The sequence below is a fragment of the Jaculus jaculus genome, chromosome 4 (genome assembly GCF_020740685.1).
Source record: "Jaculus jaculus isolate mJacJac1 chromosome 4, mJacJac1.mat.Y.cur, whole genome shotgun sequence".
In the NCBI taxonomy this organism is placed as follows: Eukaryota; Metazoa; Chordata; class Mammalia; order Rodentia; family Dipodidae; genus Jaculus; species Jaculus jaculus.
The window spans coordinates 116492843-116513938 of NC_059105.1; positions in this window are offsets into that span (position 1 = coordinate 116492843).

Sequence of the window (21096 nt, forward strand, 5' to 3'; positions counted from 1 at the left end):
AGCCACTGCAAACAAACTCCAGATGCATACGCCTCCTTGTAGGTCCTGGGGAATTGAACTGAGGTCCTTTGGCTTTGCAAGCAAATGCCTTAACTTCTAAGCCATCTCTTCAGCCCTAAAGATCCTGCATTTTAATCCAGTTTGCAAACGTATATCTTTTGCTTGGGGCATTGAGACCATTGATATTAAGAGTTATAATTGAAAGCTGTTGGGGGGGTTGCCATTTTTCTTGTTCTGTAGTTCTTCTGGTTTTACCTTTGCTGTCTTGTATTCACTAGTAGTTGAGTATGGTTTGTTTTTTCTAGGTTCCTTATATGTGTGTTTTTCTTTCTCTTCATCACAGAGGATCCTGTCAAGTATTTTCTGTAGAGCTGGTTTTGTCTGCAAGTCTTCCTTAAACTTGCTTTTATTGTGGAATGTCCTTGTTTCTTGCAATATAAAGTAACCTTGGTTGGCAGTTGTTATCTTTCAGAACTTGGAATACATCATTCCAAGCCTTTCTGGCTTTTAGTTTGTGTTGAGTAATTTGATGTTATCCTAATGGGTTTGCCTTTGTATGTGACTTGATTTTTCTCTCTTACTGCTTTCAATACATTTTCTTTGGTTTGTATGTTTGGTAGTTTAATTATAATACATTGAGGAGAGGTTATTTCCAGGTTCTGTCTGTTGGTGTTGTAAAGGCTTTCTGTATCTGCATTGGCATCCCTTTCCTAATTTGGGGGACTTTTTCATCTGTGATTTTATTGAAAATGCCTCCTATGTCTTTGAAGTAAAATTCTTCTCCTTCTACTATACCCTGAATTTTTATGTTTGATATTTTCATAGTCTCCTGAATATCTTGAAATTTCCATTCATACTTTCATATTAGCTTGCCTTTCTCTTTGTTGGGCTGTATTAGATCTGCCACCTGGTCTTCTAGTTTAGATATTCTGTTCTCTCCTTCAACCATTCTACTAGTGAGATTTTCTGCAGAGTGTTTACTTCACTAACTGTTTTCTTCATTGCTAGTATTTCTGACTGATTTTTCTTTATTATTTCTATTTCCTTCTATCTTGTATTGACCTCCTTATTTCATTAAATTGGTTTCCCATGTCTTCTTTGATTTCTGTGAACATATTTAAAATCATTCTTTTGAAATATTTCTTAGGCATTTCCTCTAAATTTGTCTCACTGGAGGTCATATCTGATGCACTAATACTTTTTGGTGGATTTATATTGTTTTGTACTTTTGTGTTTCTTGTATTATAATGTAGATATTTTTGCATCTTAGATTAATTTAATGCTTGAGTTTTCTAATTTTCTGCATTATTATTAGATGTACCAATCAATCTGATGTTATATATCTTCAGAGTAAGAGCTTAAGGTGCTAGGTATAGCTCTTAACCCTCTGAGAATAACCAAACAAGTGAACCCAGGTGTTGGGTTTGCCTGCTATGATACTATTCAAGTAGGCTGAGTAGAACAAACATTAGGCACATTCTAAAATTTAACTAATAAATGTACACATTCAATGAAAAAAAGCACAGAGTATTTATGCAAGAGTAGGTATTATGACACCCAGATCATCTAACAAAGTCACAGTCCCTAAGTATGTGTATTGCCCCATACCCTTAATCCTGTCAACTGGGAGGCTAAGATTTTTGGTCTGTAGAGGGTTCCAAGTTAGTTTGTGACCAAGTGAGACCCCTCCCCAACAAATGACAGAAGAGGAAGCAAAGGCAATATAAATCAGGAAGCAGCAAATGACAAGCCCCAAATATAGCTTATTTAAGAATGGCAAATCCAACCATCCATCAGATTTAACATATACTTTACCCTGACATGGAAGGTGCAATTAGCATTTCTGATTCAAACCTATATACCAGGCTTATTTGGTGAGTACTGACCTGGTGTAATCCCAGTTACCTTTTGGGATGGCTTTGGTCTCAACTATGCTATACGTCTGCTTGGGTCCCTCTTTGCTGTGCTGCGGGCTCAGGTAGGCTGGCTGGGTCAGTGGGTCGCTACTCTGATCACCTGTGCCAGGTGCTATGTAGATGAACTCCCTTCCCCAGGTCTCTGGTGCTTGCTTGTACTGGTGGCAGGGGTGGGGAGGCTGTGTATGGTGGCTGAAGTTCTCCCACTGATCCTCATTATTCTCCTCCTCATGAGTCACTCCGTTGGTCCCTGCCGTCCTCCCTTCACATGTCTTGAGTTTGCTAGGAGGCCATTATGAGTGGAAAATCTCTTCCCTGGCTTTTCCTGTGGCTCTGGCTGAGCTTTGCAGCTGTGGCCACATAGACCTGGTGCCACTGCTGCTGGAGCTGCTTCTGCCTGCTTCTGTGGGCTCTAGATGCTCTGAATCTGTCATATCCTCTGCTGCAGTTGATGATTTCTTATACACCTCACTTTTTAGTAGAAGAGTATAATTTGCTGTTTTATTTGGGGTTTTTGTTGTTGTTGTTGTTGTTTGTTTGCTTTGCTTTTTCTCCCCTAGATTGCTTTGGCATGGTTCCTATGCCACCATCTTAACTGCAAGTCCAAATCCAGCTCATATTTTCTTTATTCTTTGGTAAATACCTAGCTATTGGATGACTGGGTCATATGATCAGTGAATTTTGAGATTTATAAGAAACTATCAAAATGGTTGTACCAGGGACATGAGAGATGGTTCAGCAGTTAAGGTGCTTGTTTTCAAGGCCTGATGGTCTGGGATCAATTCCCAGTACCCACATAAAGCCAGATACACAAAGAAGCACATGCATCTGGAGTTTGTTTGCAGCAACAAGAAGCCCTGGCACACTCATTCACTGTCTCCTTACAAATAAATAAATTACTTTTAAAATAAAAATAAAAACATGATTGCACCCTTTTGCATTCCCACCCCAGAAGTAAATGACATTTTAGTTCCTCCACATCCTCACCAACACTTGTGTGGCAGTTATCTTCTCATTGCTGGACAAACACCTGATAAGAAGCAATTTATTTCAGGCTTACAGATTTCAGGAGAAGCGTCATGATATCAGAGGAAAGCATGGCAGGAGCAGAGGCTGCACATCACTTCTGCCACAGCAGGTGGAAGCAGCAGCAAGAGAATGAGCCAAACATTGGCAAGGGGAAGCTGGCTATAACACTCATAAGCATGCCCACAACAACACACCTCTTCCAGCAAGGCTCCAAATGCTAAACTGCTACTGGATGGGATCCAAGCACTCAGAACATGTGAGTTTATAGGGGCATGTAATTCAAACTACCACATCCCTCCCCTGACCCACCAAAACAGATGACCTTTAAAATTTCCCATAGTTGGGTTACAGAGATTGCTCAGCAGTTCAGATACATGCCTGCAAAGCCTAATGACCTAGGTTCAATTCCCCAGTTCCCATGTAAAGACAAATGCACAAAGTGGCACATGCATCTAGAGTTTGTTTGCAGCAGCAAAAGGCCCTGCTGTGCCCATTCTCTTTCTCCTTGCAAATAAGTATATTTTTTAAAAGTCTGCCAGGCATAGTGGTGGACGCCTTTAATCCCAGCACTTGCAAAGCAGATCTAGGAGGATTGCTGTGAGCTTGAGGCCAGCCTGAGCTAGAGAAAGACTACATCCAAAAACCTGCCCCCATTGGAAATGGACTATAGGCATAAGCCACCACATTGGGATTAACAATTCCAGTGCTGTTCAAACATCCCCATAGTCCAAGACCTCTTAACTGTGAGCTATAAAACCAAAAGAACATAATGACAGAGGATAAACATTCACACTGCAAAAGATGGCATTGTGCATAGCAAGGAAAGATTGAACCAATACAATATCTAAAACAAACAAGACAAATGTCAAATCCTATAGCTTCAAGTCCAACATCTCTAACCAGTGACAAAATCTCTGAAGTTTCAATCCTACCCTTGTAGCTGGGCTGCTCATCACCTAGGGAAAACTCCATGCCAAGCCAACAGCTCTCCTTGGCAGCCATCCCATAGTCCTTGTATCTCCAAAACATCCTAGAATCTACACTTCAAACTACAGTTCATCCATGGCATAGCTCCATCAGGTCTCCATGCAGGTAACCCAACGAACATGCTTCATTCACATTGTTCAGTGGTCCTTTTCAAAGCACAAACTGTGTTGCAAATCAAATGACCCTTTCTTTCTTGCATTTGTTATACTCCCAGAGTATAGGTGGGCTACCAAGTTGGTTAATGCAGGAAACCTTTAAGAGCATGACACTCCTTCAGCTTTCAGACCTTCTACTTTCAAAAATACCAACATTCTTTCTGTTGTCTCAATGCAGAACAGCTGACCCACTCTCACTGGTCCTAATCTCCCAAACAATTACAGCTGAATGTACAACAGTTTTGGTCTAAGGTTTTCATTTCTTTGTATATCATATCCATTGGCTCATACCACTCTTTTTTTTTTTTTAATGTAACAAAACCCTACACAAGTTTTTAGAACACAGGAAGAACAGTAAGTATCTCACCCAAACTGCTTCTAGGCCTGTCTGGACAAAGCTCCTTGTTCCTCTCATAAGTCCAACCTCACAAGCTCCCAGTCCACAGTCCTTTCTGTATTTAGGCCTTACAACTCTGACCAGAATGGTCCAGCAAACTGTGCCTTCAGAACAAGGTTTCAAAGCCTTCCACATCCCTCCTTCAAATCAGTTTCAAAGCCAAAACCCACACAGTCAAGTTTTTAGCAGTAACAACCCCACTTTTGGCACCAGCTTTTCTGTTGCAGTTACCTTGCACTGCAGGACAAACACCCAACAAGAAGCAGCTTATGGGAGGAAAGGGTTTATTTTGGTTTATGTATTCCAGGGGAAGCTTCATTTTACAGGGAAAGCATGGCATGAGCAGAGTTTGGACATCACTTCTGCCACAGCAGGTAGGAACAAAAGCAGGAAAGTGAGCTGAACACTGGCAAGGAGAAGCTGGATTTAACACCCATAGCAACATACCTCTTTCAGCATGGCTCTAGTTCTCAAATTGCCACCAGCTGGGAAACAAACATTCAGAATACATCTGAACATGTGTTCAAGTTTGGAACATTTGATTCAAACCACCACAACCTGTTACTGTCCATTTTCAAATGTTACCCTTTCTTGGGGGTGCATAGTGGTATTCAAATGAAATGGGGAGGGGAGAGTCAGAGTCTCATAGTCCAGGAGGACCCAACTCATTATGTAGCTGAGCCTTGAACTCCTAATCTTCCTGACTCTACCTCCCAAGTGCTGAAATTATAAGCATATGCCACTATACTTGGCTCCTATTGAGATTTTAAAGATTTTATTTTTATTTATTTATTAGAGTCAGAGAGAGGGGGACAGAAAGAGAGAAAGTGAGAATGGCCATTCCAGAGCCTTCAGCCACTACAAACAAACTCCAAACACATGTGCCACCATGTGTATCATGCTCACATGGGACTTGGAGAATCAAACCTGGGTCCTTAGGCTTCACAGGCATGTGCCTTAACTGCTAAGCCATCTCTCCAGCCCTCCTGTTGAGATTTTAATATGCACTTCTCTAGTAACTAATGATGTTGGATGATTGTTCATATGATTTTTGGCCTTTTTATGTCCTCTTGTGACATGTGACTTCAAATCTGTTGTATAGTTTCTTTAAAAATTGTTCATTTGCAAGGAGAGGGAAAGAGAAAGAGAGACAGAGAAAGGAAGAGGGAGAGAGAGAATGGGCACATCAGGGCCTTTTGCCACCACAAACAAACTCCAGATACATGTGTCATGTTGTGCATCTGGCTTACATAGGTATTGGAGAGTTGAATCTGAACTGTCAGACTTTGCAAGCAATTACGTTTAACCACTGAACCATCTCCCCAGCCCCTGTTGTGATCTTCTGTTAGGAAGGAGACAAATAGCCAGATAGATATAGCTAGATAGATGATAGAGAGAGATAACATATTCAATTCTTTTTTTTAAAATATTTTTTTGTTCATTTTTTTTTAATTTATTTGAGAGCGACAGACACAGGGAGAAAGACAGATAGAGGGAGAGAGAGAGAATAGGCGCACCAGGGCTTCCAGCCTCTGCAAACGAACTCCAGACGCGTGCGCCCCCTGGTGCATCTGGCTAACATGGGACCTGGGGAACTGAGCCTCGAACCGGGGTCCTTAGGCTTCACAGGCAAGCGCTTAACCGCTAAGCCATCTCTCCAGCCCCATATTCAATTCTTGTTATCCCCAGTAATTACTTCCTAAAAGTCACCACAAATAGTCAAGTTAGTGAATAGTAAACTACTGCTCCTAAGGATAAATGCAGGGCTATGACCCTATCACATTTTCATCTGCTGAGAAATATATAAATTTGTTCATGTATTTTTCCATTTACAGACATTTTACTCAACTATATCTTGTTGAGTCATTAGTAATCTCATGGCTAACAACACTATAACTCATACCTGAACGAAACTCATTAACACATGTATTTTTCTGTCAAGCACATCACAGCCTCCTTGTACTTAGAAACACTGCACAAATCTTGAGCACTGCACCTGGGGGCATTTTCGACTGCAAAGTCACCAACTAAAGTACCAGATGTGAAGATGGAACATTGAATAAATTGTAAAAAAGACCCTTATTTCTTCTGTTTGAGAGCTGAAACTGGAAAGCAGAGTGTTACCTTGTGCAGGTCGAGCAAGGCAACTCAAGATTTCTTTTTTTAATATTTTATTTTTATTTATTTATTTGAGTAGAGAGAGAGAGAGAGATGCATGTGCCCCCTTGTGCATCTGATTTACAACAGTCCTAGGGAGTCAAACCTGGGTCCTTTGGCTTTGTAGACAAGCACCTTAACCAGTAAGCCATCTCTCCAGTCCTCAAAATTTCTTTTTACAATTTTTGTTTTGTTTTGTTTTTGTTTTTTTCAAGGTAGGGTTTCACTCTAGCCCAGGCCAACCTGGAATTCACTATATAGACTCAGGATGGCCTTGAACTCACAACAATCCTCCTACCTCTGCCTCCCGAGTGCTGGGATTAAAGGCATGTGCCACCACGCCCAGCTCATTTTTCAACTTTTTATTGACAATATCCATATATATACACAATATACCATGATCATAATCATCTCCCACCACCTGTGCCATTCACTGAGTCCCTGCTTTATAGAGCTAGTCCCTCTTCTATTGCTTTTAATTAAGTAGGAACTTTATATGGACACATCACGTGTTGGTACTACCATTTCCCTGCTCCCTGCCCCCATTCCACTGAGGGAGCTCTGCAGTGGGATTGCTGGTATTCACCATGGGATTGTGGGTTATGAGATGTGAGGGCAGCACTCAGTCATTGTAGTGGGGGCAATGCCTCCAGCTATTCCCTCCCACTCTGTGGGTCTTACAATCTTTCCATAGCCTCTTCCACAAAATTCCAGGAGCCATAGTGGATGTGTTTTAAGTCTATTTTAGTGTCGAAGTCTCAGTAGCCTCTGGATTTCTGCTTTGGCATATGTTGAGAATGCTTAGTGTCTGTCTCCATGACGCTGGCACAGGTTGGCAGGCTCACCATGGAAGCAGCACTCTTCCTCATCTTGCCAGTTCCTCTGTAGCTTCACCTGGGCCCTGGCTAATGTGGAGTGTGGTGTATATCCCTTATTCTCACTGCCTTTTGAAAAAGAAAAACAGATTGTCCAATAAAGATTAAGGTCAGCATAGGTTCAACGGGATAAGCATTGTTAATTAAGAAAGGTTTTGATGGGTGTAGCCTCTCTTTAAGCGAAAGAAAAGTGGGAGCTTCTCACTGGAGTCCGTGATCTTGGTCTCCATAGCCTCTTCTATTTTGTGTTTGTTTGTTTTTCAAGGTGGGGTCTCACTCTAGCCTAGGCTGACCTGGAATTCACTATGTAGTCTCAGGGTGGCCTTGAACTCATGGCAATACTCCTACCTCTGCCTCCTGAGTGCTGGGATTAAAGGCATGTGCCATCATGCCTGGCATCTTCTATTTTTGTAATATTTTATTTTTATTTATTTATTTGCAAGAGAGAGAAAGAAAGAGGCAGTGAGAGAGAGAGAGAGAGAGAGAGAATGGATGTGCCAGGGCCTCCAGCCACTGCAAACCAACTCCAGATGCATGCACCCCCTTGTGCACCTGGCTTACATGGGTACTGGGTTAGGCTTCGCAGGTGAATGCCTTAACTGCTAAGCCATCTCTCCAGCATTCTTCTATTTTTATTGGCAATTTTTATGTATGTAAAAGTGTATTTTGATCACAGTCACCCTGCCTCCCTTCGTCCCTTCCTCCTCCCACTCCTATTCCTCCCTCTGCCTCCTTCCAACCAGTCTCTCCAGGAGTTTTTAAATACATTTTATTTATTTGAGAGAGAGAGAGAGAGAAAGCCTGAGAGAGACAGACAGAAACACACACACACACACACACACAGAGAGAGGGAGAGGAGGGAGAGGGATGGAGGGAGAGAATGAGTGCACCAGGACCTCCAGCCAGTGCAAAAGCACTCCAGACACATGTGCCACCTTGTGCATCTGGCTTATGTGGGTCCTGAGGAGTGGAACCAGGATCCTTTAGCTTTGCAGGCAGATGCCTTAGCTGCTAAGCCATCTCTCCAGCCCTCAAGTATTTTTTAATTGATTATAAATTTTATTGTGTCCCCAAAATATTATAGGCCATTGCTGAGGCCCTTGGTTTCCCACCAGGAATAGATGGTAAGACCCTGTTGCTTAAGACTCCACATACTTGGGCTGCAAGGCCACTGAGAAATCCTGCTGGAACTGAGCTGATAACCTCCTCCATGTAGACCAGCTGACAGAAAGCTGGAAGAAGCCATTCTGCATGCAGGTCAATGAGAGAGAGAGAAATCACCAGTGAAGATACTCAACAGTGGACACTGCAAGCCTTATAATTGGCCGGCCAGCCCAAATGAGCCGACGGGTGCAATAGTGGCACATCTGTCATGGTGGAAACCAACTGCCCTCCAGTTGGACTACAGGCCTGCTCCATGGGAGGGAATACATCCCTGATACTGAAAACTTAAAACAGGGGTAGTCATGAGCCCTAGGTGTGTAACATCTGCTGATATCTGGATAAATGTATATACTATGCTTATCAAACTGCCCAGTAAGCACTTCTCTTTTATTTATACCCTTATATTAATGCTACTCTCACTTTGGGTAGAGAATCTTCTTTTTTCAGATGGCAGTGACCTTGGGACGACTCAGAAGGTATCATAGTGCTGGAAAGAAGTGACTGGAGTATTGAGTAACATCTTGATAATACCTTCCAAGGCTCAGGGTCTAATGTGGAAGAGGTGGCAGAAAGCATGTAAGAGCCAAAGGAAGGGTAGGACTCCTTACAACGTGCTCCCTCCAGACATAAAATGGCCTAGATATCCATGACCTCACAGTGCCTGACACTACCTACACAAGACCATCATAAGAGGAGGGAAAGATCATGACAATAAAATAAAAGAGAGACTGATTGAGATGGGGAGGGAATATGATGGAGAATGGAATTTCAAAGGGGAAAGTGTGGGGAGGGAGGGTATTACCATGGGATTTTTTTATAATCATGGAAAATGTTAATAAAAATTGAGAAATAAAATAAAATAAAATAGAAAAAATTTATTGTGTGGCCCTACTGGGTGCTACTCATATTTCCATCACAGCATGCACTTTACAACACTATGAGGACTAGCCAGCAGGAAGTTGGCTTGCTTTTAGGTTCCAGCATGATCTCTTGATGTACTGTGTCCATGGCCTGTGGTATTTTCAGCAATAGGGTCTTTCCATTTAGCTTAGTGAGTAACCAAGTGCTTTGGCAATGGCCTGCATTGTTTTAAGCCCTTCATGAGTCTTCCTCACCAACAGCTCACTGTGGGGTTATTACAACCAGGTTTTCACTACTGGCAGAAATCACCTGACCAAGAGCAGCTTTTGGGAATAAAGAGTTTATTTTGGCTTACAGACCCAAGGGGAAGCTCCATAATGACAGGAGGAAACAATGTCATGAGCAGAGAGTGGACATCACCCCCTGGCCAACATAAGGTGGACAATAGCAACAGAAGAATGTGCCAAACACTGGCAAGGGGAAACTGGCTATAACACCCATAAGCCTGTCCCCAACAATACATTGCCTCCAGGAGGTATTAATTCCCAAATCTCCATCACCTAGCATTCAGAATGCCTAAGTTTATGGGGGATACCTGAATCAAACCACCACATTCTGCCCCTGGCCCCCATAAACTGATAACCATACATGATATAAGATACAATGCATTCAGTCCAACTTTAGAAGTCCCCATAGTTTTTATAATCCCAATGATGTTCAAACACTCCCATAAACCAAGGTCCTTTAACTGAACCATAATGCCAAAAATTCCCCCCCCCCAAAAAAACTATAATGGCACAGAATAAACATTCACACTGCAAAAGATGGCATTGGCCATAGCAAAGAAATATTCAACCAGTAGGCAGGCATGATGGCACACGCCTTTAATCCCAGCACTCAGGAGGCAGAGGTAGGAGGATCACTGTGAGTTCAAGGCCACCCTGAGACTCCATAGTGAATTCCAGGTCAGTCAGGGCTAGAGTGAGACCCTATCTCGAAAAACAAATATATATATATCTATCAACCAATGTAAGACTTAAATGGGGAAAACATCAAACTCTATAGCTCCAAGTTCAACAACTCTAGTCACTGACAAATCTCCAAGTCCAATCATTTTAAACAAACATTTAAAACAAGTCTCTGGAATTCCAATTCTGCCCCTTCAGCTAGGCTACTCACAGTCCTGGAAAACTTCATCCAGGGCCAGCAGCTTTCCTTACCAGCCATCTCATGGTCCCGGCATCTCCACTGGGTCTCCACTGCAAGCCACGGTTCATCCTCATGGCCCCATGGGGTCTCTATGCAGGCAACCAGCAAACCCAGTTCACGCTGCCCATGGCCATTTCCAAAACCCAAGACCATGTTGCAAACTCAATGACCTTCTTTCCAGCATTTCTTATACTCCACAATACCAGGTAGGGTGCCAATTTGTTAATCCAGGGGGGGAATAAAGCAGACTTTGAAGAACAGGACACTCCTTGAGCACTCAGGCCCCTTCAAAAGAGTCGACATTCTTCTTGTTGCCCCAGCGCAGGTCAGCTAGCCCAGTCTCTTAGGTTGTAATCTCTCAGTTGCAGCTGAACGGGCAACAGTTCACCCAAAGATTTTTCTTTCTGGGCCATATCCCTCTGCACACACCAGTTCATTTCTATGCAAAGCAACCCTGCACAGCTTCTCAGGACATGGGCACAAGAGCAAGCTTCTCACACAGACTGCTAGCCCAGTCCAGGCAAAGCTCTTTCTCACCCTCATAAACCAAACCTCACAGTCCATAGTTCTGACCAGAATAGTCCATCGAGCTGTACTTACAGCACTGCAAGGCATCTCTTAGGCCAAGGTTTCAACTCCTTCCACTTTCCTCTTGAAAGTCAGCTCCAAAAGGCCAAAGCCACATAGTCAGATGTCTAGCAGCAATCCCACTCCTCGGGACCACTTTACTGTTGCAGCCCAGTTCGCATTGCTGGTAGAAATCACCCAACAAGAGTAGCTTCTGGGAAAAAGAGATTTATTTTGGCTTACAGGCTCGAGGGGAAGCTTCACGATGGCAAGGGAAAACAATGGCATGAGCAGAGGGTGGACATCACCCCCTGGCCATAAGAAGGTGGACCACAGCAACAGGAGGGTGTGCCAAACACTGGCATGGGGAAACTGGCCATAAAGCCCTTAAGCCCGCCCCCAACAATACACTCCCTCCAGGAGGCATTAATTCCCAAATCTCCATCAGCTGGGGAGCTAGCATTCACAACACCTAAGTTTATGGGGGACACCTGAATCAAACCACCACACAGGCAAAGCTCTTTCTCACCTTCATAAGCCAAACCTCATAGTCCATAGTTCTTACTGCATTCAGATATTTCAACTCTGACCAGAATGGTCAATTAAGTACTGCAAGGTGTCTCTTAAGCCAAGATTTCAAATTCATTTGCATTCCTCTTGAAAATCAACTACAAAAGGCCAAAGCCACACAGTCAGGTGTCTAGCAGCAAATGACACCACTTCTCAGTACCTACTTTACGACTACAGTCAGTTTTTCATTGCTGGCAGAAATCAACCAACCAAGAGCAGCTTTGGGCGGGGGGGAGTTTATTTTGGCTTACAGACTGGAAGAGAAGTTCCATGATGGCAGGGGAAAATGATGGCATGAGCAGAGGGTGGACATCATGCCCTGGCCAACATAAGGTGGACAACAGCAACAAAAGAATGTGCCAAACACTGGCAAGGGGAAACTGGCTATAACACCCATAAGCATACCCCCAACAATACACTGTCTTCAGGGGGTGTTAGCTCCTAAATCTCCATCAGCTGGGAACCTAGCATTCTGAACACCTAAGTTTATGGGGGACACCTGAATCAAACCACCACAGGGTTATAACCCACTTCTGGTATTGTGATTTGCCAACCAGTTCCTATAGTTTTAGGGTTAGGCTCTCTACCCTCTACAGGGTCTTTATTCTGTAACTATCTCCCCACCCCCTTATTAGCGGTTTTATGTTTCAGTTCATGATCCAGGAGGCAGATTTCTATGGCACTGGATCATGCTGTCATTGGTTTTGTGTATGCCTCCCAAACTTCCCTTCTCCCTATATCTCCCATACCCTTCCATCCCCTAAGTTCTATCCCTCAAATTAATTGTCACGTAACCCCTCCTCCCCTGCCTCCCTATATCCCCTTTCTTCTAATTGTCTTCTAATTGTCCACTGGTAATTGCACCAATCACTTCGGGTATTGCCTCAGGTATTATATAATTTGGGTGACTAGGTGATGTATGGAATTTTCAACTAGCAAGGCTCACTTGTATGTGTGTTTAGGACATATGAGCAAAGCTGGGTATAGGGTCTTTGTCAGCTATATAGTGAGTGTTTTATCTCAGACTATGGCATATATATATATCTTCTCCCAGTCTGAGGATTGTCTTTTCTTTTATTAATATTTTTATTTATTTGTTTGTTTATTTGAAAGAACAAGAGAGAAAGAGGCAGAGAGAGTGAGGAAGGGAATGGGGGTGCCATGTCCTCCAGCCACTGCAAACAAACTCCAGACACATGTGCCACCTTATGCATCTGGCTTACTTGGGTCCTGGGGAATCAAACCGAGGTCCTTTGGCTTTACAGACAAATACCTTAACTGCTAAGCCATCTCTCCAGCCCAGTTTTTCTGTCTTAATAGTATCTTTTAAAAGTGTTAGATTCTACTGGGAGTGGTGGCACATGCCTTTAATTCCAGCACTCGGGAGGCAGAGGTAAGAGAGTCACCATGAGTTCAAGTCCACCCTGAGACTACAGGGTGAATTTCAGGTCAGCCTAAGCTAGAGTGAGACCTTACCTCAAAAAAAAAAAAAAGTGTTATATTTCAAGAAGCTGGAGAGATGGCTCAGCAATTAAAGGCCCTTGTTTGCAAAGCCTACCCACTCAGGTTCAATTCTCTAGTACCCATGTAAAGCCAGCTGCACAAAATGGCATATGCATCTGGATATGTTTGTTTGCAGTGGCAAGGGGCTATGGTGTGCCCACAGTCTTGCCCAATCTCACACTCTCTCTCTTTCTCTCTCTCTATCCACTCCCCCTTCTCTCCTCTCCCTACTTGCAAATAAATTAAAATATTTTTAGAAACATACTTTAGGCCTGGGCTAGAATGAGACCCTACTTTGAAAACAAAACAACAACAACAACCAAAACCTTTACAAAAGTGTTAGCTCTTGGGCTGGAGAAATGGCTTAGTGGTTAAGGCATTTCCCTACAAAGTCAAAGGATCCTGGTTCAACTCTCCAGGACCCACATAAGCCAGATGCACAAAGGGGTGCACAATCTGGAGTTTGCAGTGGCTGGAGGCCTTGGCATGCCCATTCTCTCCCTCCCTCTCTCTCTCTGTGCCTCTTACTCTCAAATATATAAATAAAATACATATTTAAAAAGTGTTAGCTCTTTTTTTGGCTGTTCATCTCTCTTAAACTTCCAGGTCCCTGCTCTGGAAACCCCCTCCCTGCACCGATCTCAGCCCGTCTGGGATCCCCTATTCCCACATGGGCTTTACCCCCTCTCCTCCCTCATTGTGGGAGCTCGCTCTACTTTTTCCTCTTTTCTTCGCTTAGTCTAATAAAGTCTCTCTAAACCTTAATAAAGTGTTCGATTTCATTTGATGTTTTTTAAATAATTAATGTTTTTAATTAAATTAATTTATTAATTTAAGAGAAGGGGGAGGTAGAGAGAGAACAGGCACACTGGGGCCTCTAGCCACTGCAAATGAACTCCAAACACATGCCCTACCTTGTACATTCAGTTGACATGGGTACTGAGGAATCAAACCTGGGTCCTTAGGCTTTGCAGATAAGTGCCTTAACCACTAAGCAATTTCTCCAGCCCCCCTTTTTTTGTATTTAGTTTAATTTGGGGGGGGTTGAGGTAGCATCTTGCTCTAGCCCAGGCTGACCTGGAATTCACTATGTAATCATTTTTAAGGAGTCTTTGCCTACTCCAAAGTCTTAAAGATTTTTTCCAATAGTGTCTATAGAAATGTTATTGATTTGACTTAAAACTTTTAAAAATACTTTATTCATTCATTTATTTATTTGAGAGAGAAAGAGGCAGATAGAGAGAAAAAGAGAATGGGCACACCAGGACCTTCTGCCACTGCAAACAAACTCCAGACTCATGCACCACCTTGTGCAGCTGGCTTACGTGGGTACAAGGGAATAGGCTTCACAGGCAAACACCTTAACCACTAAGCCACCCCTCCAGCCATGATTTAACTTTTATATTGAGGAGTATGATCCGTTTTGAGTCAATTTCTGTGAATCACATAAAGGTGGAGACTTATCTTGGCTTGTATTGAAAAGGGCTCACCTACCCCCGCTGAGCTTCCTTAGAGCCTTATCAAAATCAGCTGATGGTATCACAGGTCAATTGACCATATATGCGTAGGTCTTCTTTCTTGGGTCTCTTCTCTATTCTCAATTTGTGCTGTTAATTTATGCATCTGTCCTTTTACAAATACTGCCTCGTTTTTTGAGACAAGGTCCCCTTTAACCTAGAGCCATGTATCCAGGCTGACCTCACATTCATGGCAGCTACCCTGCCCTAGTCTTCCAGGGGCTGGGAGGATAGGTGTGCATAACCTCAGCTGTCTACACTACACTTTTCTGATAAATCTTAATGGTGTCTTGAAGTCGGGTATGTAAACTTTGTTTTCTTGTTCAATTTTTTTTCAGAGCCCTTTGCATTTAGCATAACATTTCCTCTTTATCACTATCAACAATAACAACAAAAAGAGCCGGATTGTTTAAACTGGGATTTCCTTGACTCAATTTCAGGAGAACTGGCATGTTAGTGAGAGGATAGGCTTGGAAGGGTGGGGGGTGCCTCCAGACCACAGGGCGCAGGGCTAGGCAGGTGGTGTCATACCTGGTCCTGTGGGAGGTGACCACTGCCACCTGCACCCAGAGCTTGGCATCCTGCTAAGTGTCTCTGCAGCTGCCTGGCGAGATGCCAGCCCTGGTCACAACTGCAGCGGCTGGGCCTACTAAACGCCAAGGGGCAGCCCCAGCCCTGGTGAACGGCCTGCAGGCTAGGTCGGTGCACGTGGAGCCTGCTTGGGCTCTCTGGAACTGTAATGGGAAACATTACAATTCACAAATTGGGGAAGTGGGGAAAGGAGCATCTTAGTGCTGGACTCACCTGAGGAGAGAGCCAGCCTCCCCTTTCTGTCAGGATGCAAAGAAGCCGCTTCCCAACAGGCAGACCCGACCACAGAAGCTTACACTCCTTAGGAAGAAGGGAAGAAGCTCCTTGACAAGAGGGACCAGTTCCCAGCTCTGGGAACCCTCCCATCCCACCAGGAGCTTTTGTCCGTAATAAACCCATTACCTTCACTTTCTCTGCACCTGGGAGATGGTCTGTTCTGCAGCATCCAACTCTGTTCAAAGGAAGGAATGAATCCAAAAGCCCTAGATGGCACCAGAGGGCCCCCGCCCCACATTAACGATTTTCACTCTTCTAATTTTCAAATGGAGTTAATTTCTCCATTTTATTTAGTCTAACTTTCTCATAGCAATGGTTTTCTTTCTCTCTTTCCTTCTTCCCTCCCCCCCATCCTTTCCTTTCTCCCTCCCTCCCTCCTCCTTATTTTCCTTTCTGATACAAGGTCTTACTATGCAGCCCAGGCTTACCAAACTCACTAGGAAGCCCATGCTGGCCTCAAGCTTAGAGTCCTCCTACTGCTGCCTCCCAAGGGCTGGCTTAAGAAGCATGGACCATCACCTACTCTTGTGTCATTTTCTAGATACAGAAATATAGAAGATTTTTTTTTACCAGTTTCTTCCCAATTTAATGTTAATGTAAATAATATTATTTTTATTTTTAAGTGCTTGGTGACTTAAATTGATATAATTGACTCTCATATATTAATCTCATATGGCCTTGCTAAACTCAACTATTCTAGCAGCTTTTTGTTGATATCTTAGGATGGTACACGTATACAATCATAACCTGAAAATATTATATTACTTTTTCCTTTGTAATTTTTTTGACAGGCTCTCATATATCCCAGGCTGCCATCAAACTCATTATATAGCTGAGAATGATCTTAAAACTACTTTGAGATTCAATCTCATCCCAGTCAGAATAGCTATCATCAGGAAAACAAAGGACAGCAAATGCTGGTGAGGGTCTGGGAAAAGGGAGCCTTTACTCTCTGTTGGTGGGAGTGTAAACTGATGTAACCATTGTGGAAATCAGGGTAGTGGTTTCTCAAAAAACTAAAATTAGAGCTACTGTGTGACTCAGCTATCCCACCCCTGGGCAAGTACCCAAGGAGACTCTATATCCTCCCACAGATATACCTGCACATCCATGTTCACTGCGGCTCTGCTCACAATAGTGAAGACATGGGACCAGCATTGCTGTCCAGCAGCAGATGAAGGGATAAGGAAAATGTGACAATATATACAAGGGAATTTCACTGAGTGGCAAAGAAATAATGAAGTCACAACTCTTCATTTTCCTTTCTTAATGGTTTTATTGACAACTTCCATAATTATAGACAATAAACCATGATAATTCTTTCCCTTCCCCCATTTATTCCCTCCATTTATTGCCTCTCTCAATTAGCCTCTCATTTATTTTGATGTCATCATTTTGTCCTCCTATTATGAGGGTTTTGTATAGGTAGTACCAGGCACTGTGAGGCCATGGATATCCAGGTCATTTTGTGTCTGGAAGAGTGTATTGTAATCAGTGATACCCTTCAGTGGCTCTTACATTCTTTTTTTTTAAATTATTTTTTGGGGGGTAGGGTCTCACTATAGCTCAAGCTGACCTGGAATTCACTATGTAGTCTCAGGGTGGCCTCGAACTCATGGTGATCCTCCTACCTCTGCTCCCAAGTACTGGGATTAAAGGTGTGTGCCACCACACCCAGCTGGCTCTTAGATTCTTTCTGCCACATCTTCTGCAATGGACCCTGAGCCTTAGAAGGTGTGATAAAGCTGTCTCAGCACTGAACACTCTGCTGTCACTTCTCAGCACTATGGTGCCTTTTGAGTCATCCCAGTGGTCACTGCCATCTGAAAAGAGAAGCTTCTCTAACCAAAAGTGAGAGTAGCATTAATATATGGGTATGGATGTTGAGGAAAGTACTTACAGGGTAGTTTGGTGAGCATAATATATGCATTTAGCCAGACAACAGCAGGTGTTTCTCCCCTAGGGCTCATTGACCCCCCTCCCACCACCATAAGCTTTTGACTAGATTTTCAGTATCAGGCATGTATTCCCTCCCATTCAGCAGTCCTCCAGTCCAATTAGAGAGTGGTCGGTTTTCCCCATAACAGACACTGTTACATTTGTTGGCTCATTTGACCTGGCTGGACAAACTTAAGGCTTTCAGTGTCCACTGTTACTTATCATCAATCATGACTTCTATCTCCCATAGGGCTGCATCCATAGCTTTTGCCAGCTTTCTGTCAGTTGGTCCACAAGGAGGAGGTTTCACCTCAGCTGCAGCTTGATTTCTCAGTGACAGGCAGCCCATGCACGTGGAGACTTTAGCAATAGGGTCTTACCATCTATTCTTAGTGGGAAACCAAGAGCCTTGGCAATAGCCTGTAATTTGGGGAGGGGGCATCAAGGGCCTCCCTGGCCAACGACTCACTGGCACCGAAATTTTTCTAGTAACAATCAATGATTTCTAGGCATGCCATTATCCAAACAAGTAGGTTTCCAGGCCAGGCATGATGGTGCATGCCTTTAATCCCAGCTTTCTGAAGGCAGAGGTAGGAGGAATGTTGTGAGTTCGAGGCTACCCTGAAACTCCATAGTGAATTCCAGGTCAGCCTGGGCTAGAGTGAGACCCTACCTCAATCCCCCCCAAAAAAGTAGGTTTCCATCTGGCTTATTCATAACATCAAAATCAAAATTTAAATTTTGATTAAGCTTCCTCCTACCCTTTACTCAATACCTTCCCATGAGCTCACTTAGGCCACTGCATTCCCCAGTAATCTGTTCTTCTACTTACATATATACAATACTGTCCCCTATAGCCCTTCCCTCTCCTCCCTCCCTTACAGCCCTTTTCCTATAGCAGAGGCTTACTGGCCTCTGCTACCAATTTTTTGGTTCCAACTCACACACAAGTCTATACATTTGTAGCTAGGATCTACATATGAGAGAGAACATGTGACATTTAGCTTTCTGGGCCTGGGTTACCTCACTTATATAATCCTTTCCAGATCCATCCATTTCCCTGCAAATTTCATAATTTCATTTTTCTTTACCACTGAATAGAACTCCATTGTAGAAATATCCCACACCATTATCCACTCATCAGTTGAGGAACATCTAGGCTGGTTTTATTCCCTACCTCTTGTGAATAGAGTGGCAACAAACATGGATGAGCAAGTATCTGTAAGGTAGTGAGAAGAGTCCTTAAGACATATGTCAGGAGTGCCATAACTGGGCCAATCTATTTTTACCTGTCTCAACAAGTTCCACACTGATTTCCACAATGGCTGTACCAGTTCACATTCCAACCAACAGTGTAGAAGAGTTCCTCTTCATCCACATCATTGTTAGCATTTATTGCCATCTGTTTTCTTTTAAAAAATATATTTTATTTATTTATTTGAGAGAGAGACCAGAAAAAGCAGATAGGATTAATCAAAATCTAAGAGGATGGGCTGGAGAGATGGCTTAGCGGTTAAGCGCTTGCCTATGAAGCCTAAGGACCCCGGTTCGAGGCTCGGTTCCCCAGGTCCCATGTTAGCCAGATGCACAAGGGGGCGCACGCGTCTGGAGTTCGTTTGCAGAGGCTGGAAGCCCTGGCGCGCCCATTCTCTCTCTCCCCCTCTATCTGTCTTTCTCTCTGTGTCTGTCGCTCTCAAATAAATAAATAAATAAATAAATTTAAAAAAATCTAAGAGGATACAAATAAATACATATGAAACAATGAAACACTCAGGAGCTGTAGATTGTTACTAGAAAATTTTCAGTGCCAGGGATGGGATACCTTCCAGTGAGTTGTTGGCCAAAACATTACAGACCATTGCTAAGGCCCTTGGTTTCCCACCAGGAATAGACAGTAAGACCCTATTGCTTAAGACTCCACATACTTGGGCTGCAAGGCCACTGAGAAATCCTGCTGGAACTGAGCTGATAACCTCCTCCATGTAGACCAGCTGGCAGAAAGCTGGAAGAAGCCATTCTGTATGCAGGTCAATGGGAGAGAGAAAAATCACCAGTGAAGATACTCAACAGTGGACACTGCAAGCCTTAAATTTTGCCAGCCAGGCCAAATAAGCCAATGGGTGTAATAGTGACAAGTCTGTCATGGTGTAAACCAACTGCCCTCTAATAGGACTGGAGGCCTGCTCCATGGGAGGGAATACAACTCTGATACTGAAAACCTATAATGGGGTAGTCATGAGCCCTAGGGGTAGAAGGTCTGCTGCTGTCTGGCTAAATGTATATAGTATGCTCATCAAGCTGCCCAGTAAGCACTTCTCTTTATGTTCATACCCATTTATTAATGCTACTCTCACTTTTGGTGAGAGAAGCTTCTCTTTTCAGATGGCAGTGACCTAGGGATGACTCAGAAGGCATCATGGTGCTGGGAAGAAGTGACAGGAGTGCTCAGCATTGCAATATCTCTATCACACCTTCCAAGGCTCAGGGTCTATTGCAGAAGAAGTGGCAGAAAGAATGTAAGAGCCCAAAGAAGGGTAGGACTCCTTACAAGGTGTTCCTCCAGACACAAAATGCCCTGGATACCCATGACCTCAGAGTGCCTGACACTAACTACATAAGACCATCATAAATCATGACATCAAAATAAAAGAGAAACTGACTGAGAGGGGGAGGGGATATGATGGAGAGTGGAGTTTCAAAGGGGAAAGTGGGGGGAGGGAGTGCATCACCATGGGATATTGTTTACAATCATGGAAATTGTTAATAAAAAAATAAATTTTTACAAATTCCAATGGTATTCTTTGCAGAAATAGAAAAAACAATCATAATTCATTTGGAAGCACAAATAGCCAAAACAATTTTGAGCAACAAAAATAAGGCTGGTGGTATCACCATACTCAATTTTAAGTTAGATTACATAGTAACAAAAACAGTATGGTAGCCAGGCGTGGTGGTGCATGCCTTTAATCCCAGCACTCAGGAGGCAGAGATAGGAGGATCGCCATGCGTTCAAGGCTACCCTGAGACTTCATAGTGAATTCCAGGTCAGTCTGGGCCAGAGTGAGACCCTACCTTGAAAAAGAAAAAAGCAGTATGGTACTAGCACAAAAACAGACAAGTAGATCAATGGAACAGAATAGAGGACCCAGATGTTAAGCCAAGCAGCTATGGCCATCTGATTTTCAAAAAAATATTCACTGGCAAAAAGACAGTCTCTTTAACAAATGGTGCTGGGGAAACTGGATATCTACATGTAAATGGATGAAAATAGATCCTTATCTCTCCTCATGCACAAGAATCAAGTCCAAATGGATCAAAGACCTAAATATCAGACCTGAAAGTCTGAAACTGCTAGAGGAAAAAGTAGGGGAAACCCTTCAACAT